The sequence below is a fragment of the Strix aluco genome, chromosome 5 (genome assembly GCF_031877795.1).
Source record: "Strix aluco isolate bStrAlu1 chromosome 5, bStrAlu1.hap1, whole genome shotgun sequence".
NCBI lineage: Eukaryota > Metazoa > Chordata > Aves > Strigiformes > Strigidae > Strix > Strix aluco.
In genome coordinates, this window is record NC_133935.1 from 26,400,802 (window position 1) to 26,424,783 (window position 23,982).

Below are 23,982 nucleotides of genomic sequence, written 5' to 3' on the forward strand. Positions count from 1 at the left end.
GGGCAACAGCAAATGTGGGGCTCTGTGCTTTCTTTCGTTCTGAACAAGTTTTAGTGTTTTCTGCAGCGACGCAAATACGATTCTGCGCAACAATGGGAACACTTCTCCTTCCCAGGCACAGAGAAGGTGCTAGCAGGGCATTCTCTGCCTGCCTTTCCCCAGTGCTCTGCAAGCTCTCCAGGGCAACAGCAAATGTGGGGCTCTGTGCTTTCTTTCGTTCTGAACAAGTGTTTGTGTTTTCAGCGGAAAAGCCATTCTGCGCAACAATGGGAACACTTTTCATTACCAGGCACAGAGAAGGTGCTAGCAGGGAATTCTCTGCCTGCCTTTCCCCAGTGCTCTGCAAGCTCTCCAGGGCAACAGCAAATGTGGGGCTCTGTGCTTTCTTTCGTTCTGAACAAGTTTTAGTGTTTTCTGCAGCGACGCAAATACGATTCTGCGCAACAATGGGAACACTTCTCCTTCCCAGGCACAGAGAAGGTACTAGCAGGGAATTCTCTGCCTGCCTTTCCCCAGTGCTCTGCAAGCTCTCCAGGGCAACAGCAAATGTGGGGCTCTGTGCTTTCTTTCGTTCTGAACAAGTTTTAGTGTTTTCTGCAGCGACGCAAATACGATTCTGCGCAACAATGGGAACACTTCTCCTTCCCAGGCACAGAGAAGGTGCTAGCAGGGAATTCTCTGCCTGCCTTTCCCCAGTGCTCTGCAAGCTCTCCAGGGCAACAGCAAATGTGGGGCTCTGTGCTTTCTTTCGTTCTGAACAAGTTTTAGTGTTTTCTGCAGCGACGCAAATACGATTCTGCGCAACAATGGGAACACTTCTCCTTTCCAGGCACAGAGAAAGTGCTAGCAGGGAATTCTCTGCCTGCCTTTCCCCAGTGCTCTGCAAGCTCTCCAGGGCAACAGCAAATGTGGGGCTCTGTGCTTTCTTTCGTTCTGAACAAGTTTTAGTGTTTTCTGCAGCGACGCAAATACGATTCTGCGCAACAATGCGAACACTTCTCCTTCCCAGGCACAGAGAAGGTGCTAGCAGGAAATTCTCTGCCTGCCTTTCCCCAGTGCTCTGCAAGCTCTCCAGGGCAAAAGCAAATGTGGGGCTCTGTGCATTCTTTCGTTCTGAAAAAGTGTTAGTGTTTTCAGCGGAAAAGCAATTCTGCGCAACAATGGGAACACTTCTCCTTCCCAGGCACAGAGAAGGTGCTAGCAGGGAATTCTCTGCCTGCCTTTCCCCAGTGCTCTGCAAGCTCTCCAGGGCAACAGCAAATGTGGGGCTCTGTGCTTCCTTTCGTTCTTGAAAAAGTGTTAGTGTTTTCTACAGCAACGCAAATGCGATTCTGCGCAACAATGGGAACACTTCTCCTTCCCAGGCACAGAGAAGGTGCTAGCAGGGAATTCTCTGCCTGCCTTTCCCCAGTGCTCTGCAAGCTCTCCAGGGCAAAAGCAAATGTGGGGCTCTGTGCTTTCTTTCGTTCTGAACAAGTGTTAGTGTTTTCAGCGGAAAAGCCATTCTGCGCAACAATGGGAACACTTCTCCTTCCCAGGCACAGAGAAGGTGCTAGCAGGGAATTCTCTGCCTGCCTTTCCCCAGTGCTCTGCAAGCTCTCCAGGGCAACAGAAAATGTGGGGCTCTGTGCTTTCTTTCGTTCTGAACAAGTGTTAGTGTTTTCTGCAGAGAAGCGATTCTGCACAACATTGTGAACACTTCTGCTTACCAGGCACAGAGAAGGTGCTAGCAGGGAATTCTCTGCCTGCCTTTCCCCAGTGCTCTGCAAGCTCTCCAGGGCAACAGCAAATGTGGGGCTCTGTGCTTTCTTTCGTTCTGAACAAGTTTTAGTGTTTTCTGCAGCGACGCAAATACGATTCTGCGCAACAATGCGAACACTTCTCCTTCCCAGGCACAGAGAAGGTGCTAGCAGGGACTTCTCTGCCTGCCTTTCCCCAGTGCTCTGCAAGCTCTCCAGGGCAACAGCAAATGTGGGGCTCTGTGCTTTCTTTCGTTCTGAAAAAGTGTTAGTGTTTTCAGCGCAAAAGCAATTCTGCGCAACAATGGGAACACTTCTCCTTCCCAGGCACAGAGAAGGTGCTAGCAGGGCATTCTCTGCCTGCCTTTCCCCAGTGCTCTGCAAGCTCTCCAGGGCAACAGCAAATGTGGGGCTCTGTGCTTTCTTTCGTTCTGAAAAAGTGTTATTGTTTTCTGCGGAAAAGCGATTCTGCGCAACAATGGGAACACTTCTCCTTCCCAGGCACAGAGAAGGTGCTAGCAGGGAATTCTCTGCCTGCCTTTCCCCAGTGCTCTGCAAGCTCTCCACGGCAACAGCAAATGTGGGGCTCTGTGCTTTCTTTCGTTCTGAACAAGTTTTAGTGTTTTCTGCAGCGATGCAAATACGATTCTGCGCAACAATGGGAACACTTCTCCTTCCCAGGCACAGAGAAGGTGCTAGCAGGGAATTCTCTGCCTGCCTTTCCCCAGTGCTCTGCAAGCTCTCCAGGGAAACAGCAAATGTGGGGCTCTGTGCTTTCTTTCGTTCTGAAAAAGTCTTAGTGTTTTCTGCGGAAAAGCGATTCTGCGCAACAATGGGAACACTCTCCTTCCCAGGCACAGAGAAGGTGCTAGCAGGGAATTCTCTGCCTGCCTTTCCCCAGTGCTCTGCAAGCTCTCCAGGGCAAAAGTAAATGTGGGGCTCTGTGCATTCTTTCGTTCTGAAAAAGTGTTATTGTTTTCTGCGGAAAACCGATTCTGCGCAACATTGGGAACACTTCAGCTTCCCGGGCACAGAGAAGGTGCTAGCAGGGAATTCTCTGCCTGCCTTTCCCCAGTGCTCTGCAAGCTCTCCAGGGCAACAGAAAATGTGGGGATCTGTGCTTTCTTTCGTTCTGAAAAAGTTTTAGTGTTTTCTGCAGCGACGCAAATACGATTCTGCGCAACAATGGGAACACTTCTCCTTCCCAGGCACAGAGAAAGTGCTAGCAGGAAATTCTCTGCCTGCCTTTCCCCAGTGCTCTCCAAGCTCTCCAGGGCAACAGCAAATGTGGGGCTCTGTGCTTTCTTTCGTTCTGAACAAGTTTTAGTGTTTTCTGCAGCGACGCAAATACGATTCTGCGCAACAATGCGAACACTTCTCCTTCCCAGGCACAGAGAAGGTGCTAGCAGGGCATTCTCTGCCTGCCTTTCCCCAGTGCTCTGCAAGCTCTCCAGGGCAACAGCAAATGTGGGGCTCTGTGCTTTCTTTCGTTCTGAACAAGTGTTAGTGTTTTCAGCGGAAAAGCAATTCTGCGCAACAATGGGAACACTTCTGCTTACCAGGCACAGAGAAGGTGCTAGCAGGGAATTCTCTGCCTGCCTTTCCCCAGTGCTCTGCAAGCTCTCCAGGGCAACAGCAAATGTGGGGCTCTGTGCTTTCTTTCGTTCTGAAAAAGTGTTATTGTTTTCTGCGGAAAAGCGATTCTGCGCAACAATGGGAACACTTTTCATTACCAGGCACAGAGAAGGTGCTAGCAGGGACTTCTCTGCCTGGCTTTCCCCAGTGCTCGGCAAGCTCTCCAGGGCAACAGCAAATGTGGGGCTCTGTGCTTTCTTTCGTTCTGAAAAAGTGTTAGTGTTTTCTGCAGCGACGCAAATACGATTCTGCGCAACAATGGGAACACTTCTCCTTCCCAGGCACAGAGAAGGTGCTAGCAGGGAATTCTCTGCCTGCCTTTCCCCAGTGCTCTGCAAGCTCTCCAGGGCAACAGCAAATGTGGGGCTCTGTGCTTTCTTTCGTTCTGAACAAGTTTTAGTGTTTTCTGCAGCGACGCAAATACGATCCTGCGCAACAATGGGAACACTTCTCCTTCCCAGGCACAGAGAAGGTGCTAGCAGGGAATTCTCTGCCTGCCTTTCCCCAGTGCTCTGCAAGCTCTCCAGGGCAACAGCAAATGTGGGGCTCTGTGCTTTCTTTCGTTCTGAACAAGTGTTATTGTTTTCTGCGGAAAAGCGATTCTGCGCAACATTGGGAACACTTCAGCTTCCCGGGCACAGAGAAGGTGCTAGCAGGGAATTCTCTGCCTGCCTTTCCCCAGTGCTCTGCAAGCTCTCCAGGGCAACAGAAAATGTGGGGATCTGTGCTTTCTTTCGTTCTGAAAAAGTTTTAGTGTTTTCTGCAGCGACGCAAATACGATTCTGCGCAACAATGGGAACACTTCTCCTTCCCAGGCACAGAGAAAGTGCTAGCAGGGAATTCTCTGCCTGCCTTTCCCCAGTGCTCTGCAAGCTCTCCAGGGCAACAGAAAATGTGGGGCTCTGTGCTTTCTTTCGTTCTGAACAAGTGTTAGTGTTTTCAGCGCAAAAGCAATTCTGCGCAACAATGGGAACACTTCTCCTTCCCAGGCACAGAGAAGGTGCTAGCAGGGCATTCTCTGCCTGCCTTTCCCCAGTGCTCTGCAAGCTCTCCAGGGCAACAGCAAATGTGGGGCTCTGTGCTTTCTTTCGTTCTGAAAAAGTGTTATTGTTTTCTGCGGAAAAGCGATTCTGCGCAACAATGGGAACACTTCTCCTTCCCAGGCACAGAGAAGGTGCTAGCAGGGAATTCTCTGCCTGCCTTTCCCCAGTGCTCTGCAAGCTCTCCACGGCAACAGCAAATGTGGGGCTCTGTGCTTTCTTTCGTTCTGAACAAGTTTTAGTGTTTTCTGCAGCGATGCAAATACGATTCTGCGCAACAATGGGAACACTTCTCCTTCCCAGGCACAGAGAAGGTGCTAGCAGGGAATTCTCTGCCTGCCTTTCCCCAGTGCTCTGCAAGCTCTCCAGGGAAACAGCAAATGTGGGGCTCTGTGCTTTCTTTCGTTCTGAAAAAGTCTTAGTGTTTTCTGCGGAAAAGCGATTCTGCGCAACAATGGGAACACTTCTCCTTCCCAGGCACAGAGAAGGTGCTAGCAGGGAATTCTCTGCCTGCCTTTCCCCAGTGCTCTGCAAGCTCTCCAGGGCAAAAGCAAATGTGGGGCTCTGTGCATTCTTTCGTTCTGAAAAAGTGTTACTGTTTTCTGCGGAAAACCGATTCTGCGCAACATTGGGAACACTTCGGCTTCCCGGGCACAGAGAAGGTGCTAGCAGGGAATTCTCTGCCTGCCTTTCCCCAGTGCTCTGCAAGCTCTCCAGGGCAACAGAAAATGTGGGGATCTGTGCTTTCTTTCGTTCTGAAAAAGTTTTAGTGTTTTCTGCAGCGACGCAAATACGATTCTGCGCAACAATGGGAACACTTCTCCTTCCCAGGCACAGAGAAAGTGCTAGCAGGAAATTCTCTGCCTGCCTTTCCCCAGTGCTCTCCAAGCTCTCCAGGGCAACAGCAAATGTGGGGCTCTGTGCTTTCTTTCGTTCTGAACAAGTTTTAGTGTTTTCTGCAGCGACGCAAATACGATTCTGCGCAACAATGCGAACACTTCTCCTTCCCAGGCACAGAGAAGGTGCTAGCAGGGAATTCTCTGCCTGCCTTTCCCCAGTGCTCTGCAAGCTCTCCAGGGCAACAGCAAATGTGGGGCTCTGTGCTTTCTTTCGTTCTGAACAAGTGTTAGTGTTTTCAGCGGAAAAGCAATTCTGCGCAACAATGGGAACACTTCTCCTTCCCAGGCACAGAGAAGGTGCTAGCAGGGAATTCTCTGCCTGCCTTTCCCCAGTGCTCTGCAAGCTCTCCAGGGCAACAGCAAATGTGGGGCTCTGTGCTTTCTTTCGTTCTGAAAAAGTGTTATTGTTTTCTGCGGAAAAGCGATTCTGCGCAACAATGGGAACACTTTTCATTACCAGGCACAGAGAAGGTGCTAGCAGGGAATTCTCTGCCTGCCTTTCCCCAGTGCTCTGCAAGCTCTCCAGGGCAACAGCAAATGTGGGGCTCTGTGCTTTCTTTCGTTCTGAACAAGTGTTATTGTTTTCTGCGGAAAAGCGATTCTGCGCAACATTGGGAACACTTCAGCTTCCCGGGCACAGAGAAGGTGCTAGCAGGGAATTCTCTGCCTGCCTTTCCCCAGTGCTCTGCAAGCTCTCCAGGGCAACAGAAAATGTGGGGATCTGTGCTTTCTTTCGTTCTGAAAAAGTTTTAGTGTTTTCTGCAGCGACGCAAATACGATTCTGCGCAACAATGGGAACACTTCTCCTTCCCAGGCACAGAGAAAGTGCTAGCAGGGAATTCTCTGCCTGCCTTTCCCCAGTGCTCTGCAAGCTCTCCAGGGCAACAGAAAATGTGGGGCTCTGTGCTTTCTTTCGTTCTGAACAAGTGTTAGTGTTTTCAGCGCAAAAGCAATTCTGCGCAACAATGGGAACACTTCTCCTTCCCAGGCACAGAGAAGGTGCTAGCAGGGCATTCTCTGCCTGCCTTTCCCCAGTGCTCTGCAAGCTCTCCAGGGCAACAGCAAATGTGGGGCTCTGTGCTTTCTTTCGTTCTGAAAAAGTGTTATTGTTTTCTGCGGAAAAGCGATTCTGCGCAACAATGGGAACACTTCTCCTTCCCAGGCACAGAGAAGGTGCTAGCAGGGAATTCTCTGCCTGCCTTTCCCCAGTGCTCTGCAAGCTCTCCACGGCAACAGCAAATGTGGGGCTCTGTGCTTTCTTTCGTTCTGAACAAGTTTTAGTGTTTTCTGCAGCGATGCAAATACGATTCTGCGCAACAATGGGAACACTTCTCCTTCCCAGGCACAGAGAAGGTGCTAGCAGGGAATTCTCTGCCTGCCTTTCCCCAGTGCTCTGCAAGCTCTCCAGGGAAACAGCAAATGTGGGGCTCTGTGCTTTCTTTCGTTCTGAAAAAGTCTTAGTGTTTTCTGCGGAAAAGCGATTCTGCGCAACAATGGGAACACTTCTCCTTCCCAGGCACAGAGAAGGTGCTAGCAGGGAATTCTCTGCCTGCCTTTCCCCAGTGCTCTGCAAGCTCTCCAGGGCAAAAGCAAATGTGGGGCTCTGTGCATTCTTTCGCTCTGAAAAAGTGTTACTGTTTTCTGCGGAAAACCGATTCTGCGCAACATTGGGAACACTTCGGCTTCCCGGGCACAGAGAAGGTGCTAGCAGGGAATTCTCTGCCTGCCTTTCCCCAGTGCTCTGCAAGCTCTCCAGGGCAACAGAAAATGTGGGGATCTGTGCTTTCTTTCGTTCTGAAAAAGTTTTAGTGTTTTCTGCAGCGACGCAAATACGATTCTGCGCAACAATGGGAACACTTCTCCTTCCCAGGCACAGAGAAAGTGCTAGCAGGAAATTCTCTGCCTGCCTTTCCCCAGTGCTCTCCAAGCTCTCCAGGGCAACAGCAAATGTGGGGCTCTGTGCTTTCTTTCGTTCTGAACAAGTTTTAGTGTTTTCTGCAGCGACGCAAATACGATTCTGCGCAACAATGCGAACACTTCTCCTTCCCAGGCACAGAGAAGGTGCTAGCAGGGAATTCTCTGCCTGCCTTTCCCCAGTGCTCTGCAAGCTCTCCAGGGCAACAGCAAATGTGGGGCTCTGTGCTTTCTTTCGTTCTGAACAAGTGTTAGTGTTTTCAGCGGAAAAGCAATTCTGCGCAACAATGGGAACACTTCTCCTTCCCAGGCACAGAGAAGGTGCTAGCAGGGAATTCTCTGCCTGCCTTTCCCCAGTGCTCTGCAAGCTCTCCAGGGCAACAGCAAATGTGGGGCTCTGTGCTTTCTTTCGTTCTGAAAAAGTGTTATTGTTTTCTGCGGAAAAGCGATTCTGCGCAACAATGGGAACACTTTTCATTACCAGGCACAGAGAAGGTGCTAGCAGGGAATTCTCTGCCTGCCTTTCCCCAGTGCTCTGCAAGCTCTCCAGGGCAACAGCAAATGTGGGGCTCTGTGCTTTCTTTCGTTCTGAACAAGTTTTAGTGTTTTCTGCCGCGACGCAAATACGATCCTGCGCAACAATGGGAACACTTCTCCTTCCCAGGCACAGAGAAGGTGCTAGCAGGGAATTCTCTGCCTGCCTTTCCCCAGTGCTCTGCAAGCTCTCCAGGGCAACAGCAAATGTGGGGCTCTGTGCTTTCTTTCGTTCTGAACAAGTTTTAGTGTTTTCTGCGGAAAAGCGATTCTGCGCAACATTGGGAACACTTCAGCTTCCCGGGCACAGAGAAGGTGCTAGCAGGGAATTCTCTGCCTGCCTTTCCCCAGTGCTCTGCAAGCTCTCCAGGGCAACAGAAAATGTGGGGATCTGTGCTTTCTTTCGTTCTGAAAAAGTTTTAGTGTTTTCTGCAGCGACGCAAATACGATTCTGCGCAACAATGGGAACACTTCTCCTTCCCAGGCACAGAGAAAGTGCTAGCAGGGAATTCTCTGCCTGCCTTTCCCCAGTGCTCTGCAAGCTCTCCAGGGCAACAGAAAATGTGGGGCTCTGTGCTTTCTTTCGTTCTGAACAAGTGTTAGTGTTTTCAGCGGAAAAGCCATTCTGCGCAACAATGGGAACACTTCTCCTTCCCAGGCACAGAGAAGGTGCTAGCAGGGAATTCTCTGCCTGCCTTTCCCCAGTGCTCTGCAAGCTCTCCAGGGCAACAGCAAATGTGGGGCTCTGTGCTTTCTTTCGTTCTGAACAAGTTTTAGTGTTTTCTGCCGCGACGCAAATACGATCCTGCGCAACAATGGGAACACTTCTCCTTCCCAGGCACAGAGAAGGTGCTAGCAGGGAATTCTCTGCCTGCCTTTCCCCAGTGCTCTGCAAGCTCTCCAGGGCAACAGCAAATGTGGGGCTCTGTGCTTTCTTTCGTTCTGAACAAGTGTTATTGTTTTCTGCGGAAAAGCGATTCTGCGCAACATTGGGAACACTTCAGCTTCCCGGGCACAGAGAAGGTGCTAGCAGGGAATTCTCTGCCTGCCTTTCCCCAGTGCTCTGCAAGCTCTCCAGGGCAACAGAAAATGTGGGGATCTGTGCTTTCTTTCGTTCTGAAAAAGTTTTAGTGTTTTCTGCAGCGACGCAAATACGATTCTGCGCAACAATGGGAACACTTCTCCTTCCCAGGCACAGAGAAAGTGCTAGCAGGGAATTCTCTGCCTGCCTTTCCCCAGTGCTCTGCAAGCTCTCCAGGGCAACAGAAAATGTGGGGCTCTGTGCTTTCTTTCGTTCTGAACAAGTGTTAGTGTTTTCAGCGGAAAAGCCATTCTGCGCAACAATGGGAACACTTCTCCTTCCCAGGCACAGAGAAGGTGCTAGCAGGGAATTCTCTGCCTGCCTTTCCCCAGTGCTCTGCAAGCTCTCCAGGGCAACAGCAAATGTGGGGCTCTGTGCTTTCTTTCGTTCTGAACAAGTGTTTGTGTTTTCAGAGGAAAAGCCATTCTGCGCAACAATGGGAACACTTTTCATTACCAGGCACAGAGAAGGTGCTAGCAGGGAATTCTCTGCCTGCCTTTCCCCAGTGCTCTGCAAGCTCTCCAGGGCAACAGCAAATGTGGGGCTCTGTGCTTTCTTTCGTTCTGAAAAAGTGTTAGTGTTTTCTGCAGCGACGCAAATACGATTCTGCGCAACAATGGGAACACTTCTCCTTCCCAGGCACAGAGAAGGTGCTAGCAGGGAATTCTCTGCCTGCCTTTCCCCAGTGCTCTGCAAGCTCTCCAGGGCAACAGCAAATGTGGGGCTCTGTGCTTTCTTTCGTTCTGAACAAGTTTTAGTGTTTTCTGCAGCGACGCAAATACGATCCTGCGCAACAATGGGAACACTTCTCCTTCCCAGGCACAGAGAAGGTGCTAGCAGGGAATTCTCTGCCTGCCTTTCCCCAGTGCTCTGCAAGCTCTCCAGGGCAACAGCAAATGTGGGGCTCTGTGCTTTCTTTCGTTCTGAACAAGTGTTATTGTTTTCTGCGGAAAAGCGATTCTGCGCAACATTGGGAACACTTCAGCTTCCCGGGCACAGAGAAGGTGCTAGCAGGGAATTCTCTGCCTGCCTTTCCCCAGTGCTCTGCAAGCTCTCCAGGGCAACAGAAAATGTGGGGATCTGTGCTTTCTTTCGTTCTGAAAAAGTTTTAGTGTTTTCTGCAGCGACGCAAATACGATTCTGCGCAACAATGGGAACACTTCTCCTTCCCAGGCACAGAGAAAGTGCTAGCAGGGAATTCTCTGCCTGCCTTTCCCCAGTGCTCTGCAAGCTCTCCAGGGCAACAGAAAATGTGGGGCTCTGTGCTTTCTTTCGTTCTGAACAAGTGTTAGTGTTTTCAGCGGAAAAGCCATTCTGCGCAACAATGGGAACACTTCTCCTTCCCAGGCACAGAGAAGGTGCTAGCAGGGAATTCTCTGCCTGCCTTTCCCCAGTGCTCTGCAAGCTCTCCAGGGCAACAGAAAATGTGGGGCTCTGTGCTTTCTTTCGTTCTGAACAAGTGTTTGTGTTTTCAGCGGAAAAGCCATTCTGCGCAACAATGGGAACACTTTTCATTACCAGGCACAGAGAAGGTGCTAGCAGGGAATTCTCTGCCTGCCTTTCCCCAGTGCTCTGCAAGCTCTCCAGGGCAACAGCAAATGTGGGGCTCTGTGCTTTCTTTCGTTCTGAACAAGTTTTAGTGTTTTCTGCAGCGACGCAAATACGATTCTGCGCAACAATGCGAACACTTCTCCTTCCCAGGCACAGAGAAGGTACTAGCAGGGAATTCTCTGCCTGCCTTTCCCCAGTGCTCTGCAAGCTCTCCAGGGCAACAGCAAATGTGGGGCTCTGTGCTTTCTTTCGTTCTGAACAAGTTTTAGTGTTTTCTGCAGCGACGCAAATACGATTCTGCGCAACAATGGGAACACTTCTCCTTCCCAGGCACAGAGAAGGTGCTAGCAGGGAATTCTCTGCCTGCCTTTCCCCAGTGCTCTGCAAGCTCTCCAGGGCAACAGCAAATGTGGGGCTCTGTGCTTTCTTTCGTTCTGAACAAGTTTTAGTGTTTTCTGCAGCGACGCAAATACGATTCTGCGCAACAATGCGAACACTTCTCCTTCCCAGGCACAGAGAAGGTGCTAGCAGGAAATTCTCTGCCTGCCTTTCCCCAGTGCTCTGCAAGCTCTCCACGGCAACAGCAAATGTGGGGCTCTGTGCTTTCTTTCGTTCTGAACAAGTTTTAGTGTTTTCTGCAGCGACGCAAATACGATTCTGCGCAACAATGGGAACACTTCTCCTTCCGAGGCACAGAGAAGGTGCTAGCAGGGACTTCTCTGCCTGCCTTTCCCCAGTGCTCTGCAAGCTCTCCAGGGAAACAGCAAATGTGGGGCTCTGTGCTTTCTTTCGTTCTGAAAAAGTCTTAGTGTTTTCTGCGGAAAAGCGATTCTGCGCAACAATGGGAACAGTTCTCCTTCCCAGGCACAGAGAAGGTGCTAGCAGGGACATCTCTGCCTGCCTTTCCCCAGTGCTCTGCAAGCTCTCCAGGGCAACAGCAAATGTGGGGCTCTGTGCTTTCTTTCGTTCTGAACAAGTTTTAGTGTTTTCTGCAGCGACGCAAATACGATTCTGCGCAACAATGCGAACACTTCTCCTTCCCAGGCACAGAGAAGGTGCTAGCAGGGACTTCTCTGCCTGCCTTTCCCCAGTGCTCTGCAAGCTCTCCAGGGCAACAGCAAATGTGGGGCTCTGTGCTTTCTTTCGTTCTGAAAAAGTGTTAGTGTTTTCAGCGGAAAAGCGATTCTGCGCAACATTGGGAACACTTCTGCTTCCCAGGCACAGAGAAGGTGCTAGCAGGGAATTCTCTGCCTGCCTTTCCCCAGTGCTCTGCAAGCTCTCCAGGGCAACAGAAAATGTGGGGATCTGTGCTTTCTTTCGTTCTGAAAAAGTTTTAGTGTTTTCTGCAGCGACGCAAATACGATTCTGCGCAACAATGGGAACACTTCTCCTTCCCAGGCACAGAGAAAGTGCTAGCAGGGAATTCTCTGCCTGCCTTTCCCCAGTGCTCTGCAAGCTCTCCAGGGCAACAGCAAATGTGGGGCTCTGTGCTTTCTTTCGTTCTGAACAAGTGTTAGTGTTTTCAGCGGAAAAGCAATTCTGCGCAACAATGGGAACACTTCTCCTTCCCAGGCACAGAGAAGGTGCTAGCAGGGAATTCTCTGCCTGCCTTTCCCCAGTGCTCTGCAAGCTCTCCAGGGCAACAGCAAATGTGGGGCTCTGTGCTTTCTTTCGTTCTGAAAAAGTGTTATTGTTTTCTGCGGAAAAGCGATTCTGCGCAACAATGGGAACACTTTTCATTACCAGGCACAGAGAAGGTGCTAGCAGGGAATTCTCTGCCTGCCTTTCCCCAGTGCTCTGCAAGCTCTCCAGGGCAACAGCAAATGTGGGGCTCTGTGCTTTCTTTCGTTCTGAACAAGTTTTAGTGTTTTCTGCAGCGACGCAAATACGATCCTGCGCAACAATGGGAACACTTCTCCTTCCCAGGCACAGAGAAGGTGCTAGCAGGGAATTCTCTGCCTGCCTTTCCCCAGTGCTCTGCAAGCTCTCCAGGGCAACAGCAAATGTGGGGCTCTGTGCTTTCTTTCGTTCTGAACAAGTGTTATTGTTTTCTGCGGAAAAGCGATTCTGCGCAACAGTGGGAACACTTCAGCTTCCCGGGCACAGAGAAGGTGCTAGCAGGGAATTCTCTGCCTGCCTTTCCCCAGTGCTCTGCAAGCTCTCCAGGGCAACAGAAAATGTGGGGATCTGTGCTTTCTTTCGTTCTGAAAAAGTGTTATTGTTTTCTGCAGCGACGCAAATACGATTCTGCGCAACAATGGGAACACTTCTCCTTCCCAGGCACAGAGAAAGTGCTAGCAGGGAATTCTCTGCCTGCATTTCCCCAGTGCTCTGCAAGCTCTCCAGGGCAACAGCAAATGTGGGGCTCTGTGCTTTCTTTCGTTCTGAACAAGTTTTAGTGTTTTCTGCAGCGACGCAAATACGATTCTGCGCAACAATGGGAACAGTTCTCCTTCCCAGGCACAGAGAAGGTGCTAGCAGGAAATTCTCTGCCTGCCTTTCCCCAGTGCTCTGCAAGCTCTCCAGGGCAAAAGCAAATGTGGGGCTCTGTGCATTCTTTCGTTCTGAAAAAGTGTTAGTGTTTTCAGCGGAAAAGCAATTCTGCGCAACAATGGGAACACTTCTCCTTCCCAGGCACAGAGAAGGTGCTAGCAGGGAATTCTCTGCCTGCCTTTCCCCAGTGCTCTGCAAGCTCTCCAGGGCAAAAGCAAATGTGGGGCTCTGTGCTTTCTTTCGTTCTGAACAAGTGTTAGTGTTTTCAGCGGAAAAGCCATTCTGCGCAACAATGGGAACACTTCTCCTTCCCAGGCACAGAGAAGGTGCTAGCAGGGAATTCTCTGCCTGCCTTTCCCCAGTGCTCTGCAAGCTCTCCAGGGCAACAGCAAATGTGGGGCTCTGTGCTTTCTTTCGTTCTGAACAAGTGTTAGTGTTTTCTGCAGAGAAGCGATTCTGCACAACATTGTGAACACTTCTGCTTACCAGGCACAGAGAAGGTGCTAGCAGGGAATTCTCTGCCTGCCTTTCCCCAGTGCTCTGCAAGCTCTCCAGGGCAACAGCAAATGTGGGGCTCTGTGCTTTCTTTCGTTCTGAACAAGTGTTAGTGTTTTCTGCAGACAAGCGATTCTGCACAACATTGTGAACACTTCTGCTTACCAGGCACAGAGAAGGTGCTAGCAGGGAATTCTCTGCCTGCCTTTCCCCAGTGCTCTGCAAGCTCTCCAGGGCAACAGCAAATGTGGGGCTCTGTGCTTTCTTTCGTTCTGAACAAGTTTTAGTGTTTTCTGCAGCGACGCAAATACGATTCTGCGCAACAGTGCGAACACTTCTCCTTCCCAGGCACAGAGAAGGTGCTAGCAGGAAATTCTCTGCCTGCCTTTCCCCAGTGCTCTGCAAGCTCTCCAAGGCAACAGCAAATGTGGGGCTCTGTGCTTTCTTTCGTTCTGAACAAGTGTTAGTGTTTTCAGCGCAAAAGCAATTCTGCGCAACAATGGGAACACTTCTCCTTCCCAGGCACAGAGAAGGTGCTACCAGGGCATTCTCTGCCTGCCTTTCCCCAGTGCTCTGCAAGCTCTCCAGGGAAACAGCAAATGTGGGGCTCTGTGCTTTCTTTCGTTCTGAAAAAGTCTTAGTGTTTTCTGCGGAAAAGCGATTCTGCGCAACAATGGGAACAGTTCTCCTTCCCAGGCACAGAGAAGGTGCTAGCAGGGACATCTCTGCCTGCCTTTCCCCAGTGCTCTGCAAGCTCTCCAGGGCAACAGCAAATGTGGGGCTCTGTGCTTTCTTTCGTTCTGAACAAGTTTTAGTGTTTTCTGCAGCGACGCAAATACGATTCTGCGCAACAATGCGAACACTTCTCCTTCCCAGGCACAGAGAAGGTGCTAGCAGGGAATTCTCTGCCTGCCTTTCCCCAGTGCTCTGCAAGCTCTCCAGGGAAACAGCAAATGTGGGGCTCTGTGCTTTCTTTCGTTCTGAAAAAGTCTTAGTGTTTTCTGCGGAAAAGCGATTCTGCGCAACATTGGGAACACTTCTGCTTCCCAGGCACAGAGAAGGTGCTAGCAGGGAATTCTCTGCCTGCCTTTCCCCAGTGCTCTGCAAGCTCTCCAGGGCAACAGCAAATGTGGGGCTCTGTGCTTTCTTTCGTTCTGAACAAGTGTTATTGTTTTCTGCGGAAAAGCGATTCTGCGCAACAGTGGGAACACTTCAGCTTCCCGGGCACAGAGAAGGTGCTAGCAGGGAATTCTCTGCCTGCCTTTCCCCAGTGCTCTGCAAGCTCTCCAGGGCAACAGAAAATGTGGGGATCTGTGCTTTCTTTCGTTCTGAAAAAGTGTTATTGTTTTCTGCAGCGACGCAAATACGATTCTGCGCAACAATGGGAACACTTCTCCTTCCCAGGCACAGAGAAAGTGCTAGCAGGGAATTCTCTGCCTGCATTTCCCCAGTGCTCTGCAAGCTCTCCAGGGCAACAGCAAATGTGGGGCTCTGTGCTTTCTTTCGTTCTGAACAAGTTTTAGTGTTTTCTGCAGCGACGCAAATACGATCCTGCGCAACAATGGGAACACTTCTCCTTCCCAGGCACAGAGAAGGTGCTAGCAGGGAATTCTCTGCCTGCCTTTCCCCAGTGCTCTGCAAGCTCTCCAGGGCAACAGCAAATGTGGGGCTCTGTGCTTTCTTTCGTTCTGAACAAGTTTTAGTGTTTTCTGCAGCGACGCAAATACGATTCTGCGCAACAGTGCGAACACTTCTCCTTCCCAGGCACAGAGAAGGTGCTAGCAGGAAATTCTCTGCCTGCCTTTCCCCAGTGCTCTGCAAGCTCTCCAAGGCAACAGCAAATGTGGGGCTCTGTGCTTTCTTTCGTTCTGAACAAGTTTTAGTGTTTTCTGCAGCGACGCAAATACGATTCTGCGCAACAATGCGAACACTTCTCCTTCCCAGGCACAGAGAAGGTGCTAGCAGGGAATTCTCTGCCTGCCTTTCCCCAGTGCTCTGCAAGCTCTCCAGGGCAAAAGCAAATGTGGGGCTCTGTGCTTTCTTTCGTTCTGAACAAGTGTTAGTGTTTTCAGCGGAAAAGCCATTCTGCGCAACAATGGGAACACTTCTCCTTCCCAGGCACAGAGAAGGTGCTAGCAGGGAATTCTCTGCCTGCCTTTCCCCAGTGCTCTGCAAGCTCTCCAGGGCAACAGCAAATGTGGGGCTCTGTGCTTTCTTTCGTTCTGAACAAGTGTTAGTGTTTTCTGCAGACAAGCGATTCTGCACAACATTATGAACACTTCTCCTTCCCAGGCACAGAGAAGGTGCTAGCAGGGAATTCTCTGCCTGCCTTTCCCCAGTGCTCTGCAAGCTCTCCAGGGCAACAGCAAATGTGGGGCTCTGTGCTTTCTTTCGTTCTGAACAAGTTTTAGTGTTTTCTGCAGCGACGCAAATACGATTCTGCGCAACAGTGCGAACACTTCTCCTTCCCAGGCACAGAGAAGGTGCTAGCAGGAAATTCTCTGCCTGCCTTTCCCCAGTGCTCTGCAAGCTCTCCAAGGCAACAGCAAATGTGGGGCTCTGTGCTTTCTTTCGTTCTGAACAAGTGTTAGTGTTTTCAGCGCAAAAGCAATTCTGCGCAACAATGGGAACACTTCTCCTTCCCAGGCACAGAGAAGGTGCTACCAGGGCATTCTCTGCCTGCCTTTCCCCAGTGCTCTGCAAGCTCTCCAGGGAAACAGCAAATGTGGGGCTCTGTGCTTTCTTTCGTTCTGAAAAAGTCTTAGTGTTTTCTGCGGAAAAGCGATTCTGCGCAACAATGGGAACAGTTCTCCTTCCCAGGCACAGAGAAGGTGCTAGCAGGGACATCTCTGCCTGCCTTTCCCCAGTGCTCTGCAAGCTCTCCAGGGCAACAGCAAATGTGGGGCTCTGTGCTTTCTTTCGTTCTGAACAAGTTTTAGTGTTTTCTGCAGCGACGCAAATACGATTCTGCGCAACAATGCGAACACTTCTCCTTCCCAGGCACAGAGAAGGTGCTAGCAGGGACTTCTCTGCCTGCCTTTCCCCAGTGCTCTGCAAGCTCTCCAGGGAAACAGCAAATGTGGGGCTCTGTGCTTTCTTTCGTTCTGAAAATGTCTTAGTGTTTTCAGCGGAAAAGCGATTCTGCGCAACATTGGGAACAGTTCTCCTTCACAGGCACAGAGAAGGTGCTAGCAGGGACATCTCTGCCTGCCTTTCCCCAGTGCTCTGCAAGCTCTCCAGGGCAACAGCAAATGTGGGGCTCTGTGCTTTCTTTCGTTCTGAACAAGTGTTAGTGTTTTCTGCGGAAAACCGATTCTGCGCAACATTGGGAACACTTCGGCTTGCCGGGCACAGAGAAGGTGCTAGCAGGGAATTCTCTGCCTGCCTTTCCCCAGTGCTCTGCAAGCTCTCCACGGCAACAGCAAATGTGGGGCTCTGTGCTTTCTTTCGTTCTGAACAAGTGTTATTGTTTTCTGCGGAAAACCGATTCTGCGCAACATTGGGAACACTTCGGCTTCCCGGGCACAGAGAAGGTGCTAGCAGGGAATTCTCTGCCTGCCTTTCCCCAGTGCTCTGCAAGCTCTCCAGGGCAACAGAAAATGTGGGGATCTGTGCTTTCTTTCGTTCTGAAAAAGTTTTAGTGTTTTCTGCAGCGACGCAAATACGATTCTGCGCAACAATGGGAACACTTCTCCTTCCCAGGCACAGAGAAAGTGCTAGCAGGAAATTCTCTGCCTGCCTTTCCCCAGTGCTCTCCAAGCTCTCCAGGGCAACAGCAAATGTGGGGCTCTGTGCTTTCTTTCGTTCTGAACAAGTTTTAGTGTTTTCTGCAGCGACGCAAATACGATTCTGCGCAACAATGCGAACACTTCTCCTTCCCAGGCACAGAGAAGGTGCTAGCAGGGACTTCTCTGCCTGCCTTTCCCCAGTGCTCTGCAAGCTCTCCAGGGCAACAGCAAATGTGGGGCTCTGTGCTTTCTTTCGTTCTGAAAAAGTGTTAGTGTTTTCAGCGGAAAAGCGATTCTGCGCAACATTGGGAACACTTCTGCTTCCCAGGCACAGAGAAGGTGCTAGCAGGGAATTCTCTGCCTGCCTTTCCCCAGTGCTCTGCAAGCTCTCCAGGGCAACAGCAAATGTGGGGCTCTGTGCTTTCTTTCGTTCTGAACAAGTGTTATTGTTTTCTGCGGAAAACCGATTCTGCGCAACATTGGGAACACTTCGGCTTCCCGGGCACAGAGAAGGTGCTAGCAGGGAATTCTCTGCCTGCCTTTCCCCAGTGCTCTGCAAGCTCTCCAGGGCAACAGAAAATGTGGGGATCTGTGCTTTCTTTCGTTCTGAAAAAGTTTTAGTGTTTTCTGCAGCGACGCAAATACGATTCTGCGCAACAATGGGAACACTTCTCCTTCCCAGGCACAGAGAAAGTGCTAGCAGGAAATTCTCTGCCTGCCTTTCCCCAGTGCTCTCCAAGCTCTCCAGGGCAACAGCAAATGTGGGGCTCTGTGCTTTCTTTCGTTCTGAACAAGTTTTAGTGTTTTCTGCAGCGACGCAAATACGATTCTGCGCAACAATGCGAACACTTCTCCTTCCCAGGCACAGAGAAGGTGCTAGCAGGGAATTCTCTGCCTGCCTTTCCCCAGTGCTCTGCAAGCTCTCCAGGGCAACAGCAAATGTGGGGCTCTGTGCTTTCTTTCGTTCTGAACAAGTGTTAGTGTTTTCAGCGGAAAAGCAATTCTGCGCAACAATGGGAACACTTCTCCTTCCCAGGCACAGAGAAGGTGCTAGCAGGGAATTCTCTGCCTGCCTTTCCCCAGTGCTCTGCAAGCTCTCCAGGGCAACAGCAAATGTGGGGCTCTGTGCTTTCTTTCGTTCTGAAAAAGTGTTATTGTTTTCTGCGGAAAAGCGATTCTGCGCAACAATGGGAACACTTTTCATTACCAGGCACAGAGAAGGTGCTAGCAGGGAATTCTCTGCCTGCCTTTCCCCAGTGCTCTGCAAGCTCTCCAGGGCAACACCAAATGTGGGGCTCTGTGCTTTCTTTCGTTCTGAACAAGTTTTAGTGTTTTCTGCAGCGACGCAAATACGATCCTGCGCAACAATGGGAACACTTCTCCTTCCCAGGCACAGAGAAGGTGCTAGCAGGGAATTCTCTGCCTGCCTTTCCCCAGTGCTCTGCAAGCTCTCCAGGGCAACAGCAAATGTGGGGCTCTGTGCTTTCTTTCGTTCTGAACAAGTGTTATTGTTTTCTGCGGAAAAGCGATTCTGCGCAACAGTGGGAACAATTCAGCTTCCCGGGCACAGAGAAGGTGCTAGCAGGGAATTCTCTGCCTGCCTTTCCCCAGTGCTCTGCAAGCTCTCCAGGGCAACAGAAAATGTGGGGATCTGTGCTTTCTTTCGTTCTGAAAAAGTTTTAGTGTTTTCTGCAGCGACGCAAATACGATTCTGCGCAACAATGGGAACACTTCTCCTTCCCAGGCACAGAGAAAGTGCTAGCAGGAAATTCTCTGCCTGCCTTTCCCCAGTGCTCTGCAAGCTCTCCAGGGCAACAGAAAATGTGGGGCTCTGTGCTTTCTTTCGTTCTGAACAAGTGTTAGTGTTTTCAGCGCAAAAGCCATTCTGCGCAACAATGGGAACACTTCTCCTTCCCAGGCACAGAGAAGGTGCTAGCAGGGCATTCTCTGCCTGCCTTTCCCCAGTGCTCTGCAAGCTCTCCAGGGCAACAGCAAATGTGGGGCTCTGTGCTTTCTTTCGTTCTGAAAAAGTGTTAGTGTTTTCTGCAGCGACGCAAATACGATTCTGCGCAACAATGGGAACACTTCTCCTTCCCAGGCACAGAGAAGGTTCTAGCAGGGAATTCTCTGCCTGCCTTTCCCCAGTGCTCTGCAAGCTCTCCAGGGAAACAGCAAATGTGGGGCTCTGTGCTTTCTTTCGTTCTGAACAAGTTTTAGTGTTTTCTGCAGCGACGCAAATACGATCCTGCGCAACAATGGGAACACTTCTCCTTCCCAGGCACAGAGAAGGTGCTAGCAGGGAATTCTCTGCCTGCCTTTCCCCAGTGCTCTGCAAGCTCTCCAGGGCAACAGCAAATGTGGGGCTCTGTGCTTTCTTTCGTTCTGAACAAGTGTTATTGTTTTCTGCGGAAAACCGATTCTGCGCAACATTGGGAACACTTCGGCTTCCCGGGCACAGAGAAGGTGCTAGCAGGGAATTCTCTGCCTGCCTTTCCCCAGTGCTCTGCAAGCTCTCCAGGGCAACAGAAAATGTGGGGATCTGTGCTTTCTTTCGTTCTGAAAAAGTTTTAGTGTTTTCTGCAGCGACGCAAATACGATTCTGCGCAACAATGGGAACACTTCTCCTTCCCAGGCACAGAGAAAGTGCTAGCAGGGAATTCTCTGCCTGCCTTTCCCCAGTGCTCTGCAAGCTCTCCAGGGCAACAGAAAATGTGGGGCTCTGTGCTTTCTTTCGTTCTGAACAAGTTTTAGTGTTTTCAGCGGAAAAGCCATTCTGCGCAACAATGGGAACACTTCTCCTTCCCAGGCACAGAGAAGGTGCTAGCAGGGAATTCTCTGCCTGCCTTTCCCCAGTGCTCTGCAAGCTCTCCAGGGCAACAGAAAATGTGGGGCTCTGTGCTTTCTTTCGTTCTGAACAAGTGTTTGTGTTTTCAGCGGAAAAGCCATTCTGCGCAACAATGGGAACACTTCTCCTTCCCAGGCACAGAGAAGGTGCTAGCAGGGAATTCTCTGCCTGCCTTTCCCCAGTGCTCTGCAAGCTCTCCAGGGCAACAGCAAATGTGGGGCTCTGTGCTTTCTTTCGTTCTGAACAAGTTTTAGTGTTTTCTGCAGCGACGCAAATACGATTCTGCGCAACAATGCGAACACTTCTCCTTCCCAGGCACAGAGAAGGTACTAGCAGGGAATTCTCTGCCTGCCTTTCCCCAGTGCTCTGCAAGCTCTCCAGGGCAACAGCAAATGTGGGGCTCTGTGCTTTCTTTCGTTCTGAACAAGTTTTAGTGTTTTCTGCAGCGACGCAAATACGATTCTGCGCAACAATGGGAACACTTCTCCTTCCCAGGCACAGAGAAGGTGCTAGCAGGGAATTCTCTGCCTGCCTTTCCCCAGTGCTCTGCAAGCTCTCCAGGGCAACAGCAAATGTGGGGCTCTGTGCTTTCTTTCGTTCTGAACAAGTTTTAGTGTTTTCTGCAGCGACGCAAATACGATTCTGCGCAACAATGGGAACACTTCTCCTTTCCAGGCACAGAGAAAGTGCTAGCAGGGAATTCTCTGCCTGCCTTTCCCCAGTGCTCTGCAAGCTCTCCAGGGCAACAGCAAATGTGGGGCTCTGTGCTTTCTTTCGTTCTGAACAAGTTTTAGTGTTTTCTGCAGCGACGCAAATACGATTCTGCGCAACAATGCGAACACTTCTCCTTCCCAGGCACAGAGAAGGTGCTAGCAGGGAATTCTCTGCCTGCCTTTCCCCAGTGCTCTGCAAGCTCTCCAGGGCAACAGCAAATGTGGGGCTCTGTGCTTTCTTTCGTTCTGAACAAGTTTTAGTGTTTTCTGCAGCGACGCAAATACGATTCTGCGCAACAATGCGAACACTTCTCCTTCCCAGGCACAGAGAAGGTGCTAGCAGGGAATTCTCTGCCTGCCTTTCCCCAGTGCTCTGCAAGCTCTCCAGGGCAAAAGCAAATGTGGGGCTCTGTGCTTTCTTTCGTTCTGAACAAGTGTTAGTGTTTTCAGCGGAAAAGCCATTCTGCGCAACAATGGGAACACTTCTCCTTCCCAGGCACAGAGAAGGTGCTAGCAGGGAATTCTCTGCCTGCCTTTCCCCAGTGCTCTGCAAGCTCTCCAGGGCAACAGCAAATGTGGGGCTCTGTGCTTTCTTTCGTTCTGAACAAGTGTTAGTGTTTTCTGCAGAGAAGCGATTCTGCACAACATTGGGAATACTTCTGCTTACCAGGCACAGAGAAGGTGCTAGCAGGGAATTCTCTGCCTGCCTTTCCCCAGTGCTCTGCAAGCTCTCCAGGGCAACAGCAAATGTGGGGCTCTGTGCTTTCTTTCGTTCTGAACAAGTTTTAGTGTTTTCTGCAGCGACGCAAATACGATTCTGCGCAACAATGGGAACACTTCTCCTTCCCAGGCACAGAGAAGGTGCTAGCAGGGAATTCTCTGCCTGCCTTTCCCCAGTGCTCTGCAAGCTCTCCAGGGCAACAGCAAATGTGGGGCTCTGTGCTTTCTTTCGTTCTGAACAAGTTTTAGTGTTTTCTGCAGCGACGCAAATACGATCCAGCGCAACAATGGGAACACTTCTCCTTCCCAGGCACAGAGAAGGTGCTAGCAGGGAATTCTCTGCCTGCCTTTCCCCAGTGCTCTGCAAGCTCTCCAGGGCAACAGCAAATGTGGGGCTCTGTGCTTTCTTTCGTTCTGAACAAGTTTTAGTGTTTTCTGCAGCGACGCAAATACGATTCTGCGCAACAATGCGAACACTTCTCCTTCCCAGGCACAGAGAAGGTGCTAGCAGGAAATTCTCTGCCTGCCTTTCCCCAGTGCTCTGCAAGCTCTCCAGGGCAACAGCAAATGTGGGGCTCTGTGCTTTCTTTCGTTCTGAACAAGTTTTAGTGTTTTCTGCAGCGACGCAAATACGATTCTGCGCAACAATGCGAACACTTCTCCTTCCCAGGCACAGAGAAGGTGCTAGCAGGGAATTCTCTGCCTGCCTTTCCCCAGTGCTCTGCAAGCTCTCCAGGGCAACAGCAAATGTGGGGCTCTGTGCTTCCTTTCGTTCTTGAAAAAGTGTTAGTGTTTTCTACAGCAACGCAAATGCGATTCTGCGCAACAATGGGAACACTTCTCCTTCCCAGGCACAGAGAAGGTGCTAGCAGGGAATTCTCTGCCTGCCTTTCCCCAGTGCTCTGCAAGCTCTCCAGGGCAACAGCAAATGTGGGGCTCTGTGCTTTCTTTCGTTCTGAACAAGTGTTAGTGTTTTCAGCGGAAAAGCCATTCTGCGCAACAATGGGAACACTTCTCCTTCCCAGGCACAGAGAAGGTGCTAGCAGGGAATTCTCTGCCTGCCTTTCCCCAGTGCTCTGCAAGCTCTCCAGGGCAACAGCAAATGTGGGGCTCTGTGCTTTCTTTCGTTCTGAACAAGTGTTAGTGTTTTCTACAGCAACGCAAATACGATTCTGCGCAACAATGGGAACACTTCTCCTTTCCAGGCACAGAGAAAGTGCTAGCAGGGAATTCTCTGCCTGCCTTTCCCCAGTGCTCTGCAAGCTCTCCAGGGCAACAGCAAATGTGGGGCTCTGTGCTTTCTTTCGTTCTGAACAAGTTTTAGTGTTTTCTGCAGCGACGCAAATACGATTCTGCGCAACAATGCGAACACTTCTCCTTCCCAGGCACAGAGAAGGTGCTAGCAGGGAATTCTCTGCCTGCCTTTCCCCAGTGCTCTGCAAGCTCTCCAGGGCAACAGCAAATGTGGGGCTCTGTGCTTCCTTTCGTTCTTGAAAAAGTGTTAGTGTTTTCTACAGCAACGCAAATGCGATTCTGCGCAACAATGGGAACACTTCTCCTTCCCAGGCACAGAGAAGGTGCTAGCAGGGAATTCTCTGCCTGCCTTTCCCCAGTGCTCTGCAAGCTCTCCAGGGCAAAAGAAAATGTGGGGCTCTGTGCTTTCTTTCGTTCTGAACAAGTGTTAGTGTTTTCAGCGGAAAAGCCATTCTGCGCAACAATGGGAACACTTCTCCTTCCCAGGCACAGAGAAGGTGCTAGCAGGGAATTCTCTGCCTGCCTTTCCCCAGTGCTCTGCAAGCTCTCCAGGGCAACAGCAAATGTGGGGCTCTGTGCTTTCTTTCGTTCTGAACAAGTGTTAGTGTTTTCTGCAGAGAAGCGATTCTGCACAACATTGTGAACACTTCTGCTTACCAGGCACAGAGAAGGTGCTAGCAGGGAATTCTCTGCCTGCCTTTCCCCAGTGCTCTGCAAGCTCTCCAGGGCAACAGCAAATGTGGGGCTCTGTGCTTTCTTTCGTTCTGAACAAGTTTTAGTGTTTTCTGCAGCGACGCAAATACGATTCTGCGCAACAATGGGAACACTTCTCCTTCCCAGGCACAGAGAAGGTGCTAGCAGGGAATTCTCTGCCTGCCTTTCCCCAGTGCTCTGCAAGCTCTCCAGGGCAACAGCAAATGTGGGGCTCTGTGCTTTCTTTCGTTCTGAACAAGTTTTAGTGTTTTCTGCAGCGACGCAAATACGATCCTGCGCAACAATGGGAACACTTCTCCTTCCCAGGCACAGAGAAGGTGCTAGCAGGGAATTCTCTGCCTGCCTTTCCCCAGTGCTCTGCAAGCTCTCCAGGGCAACAGCAAATGTGGGGCTCTGTGCTTTCTTTCGTTCTGAACAAGTGTTATTGTTTTCTGCGGAAAAGCGATTCTGCGCAACATTGGGAACACTTCAGCTTCCCGGGCACAGAGAAGGTGCTAGCAGGGAATTCTCTGCCTGCCTTTCCCCAGTGCTCTGCAAGCTCTCCAGGGCAACAGTAAATGTGGGGATCTGTGCTTTCTTTCGTTCTGAAAAAGTTTTAGTGTTTTCTGCAGCGACGCAAATACGATT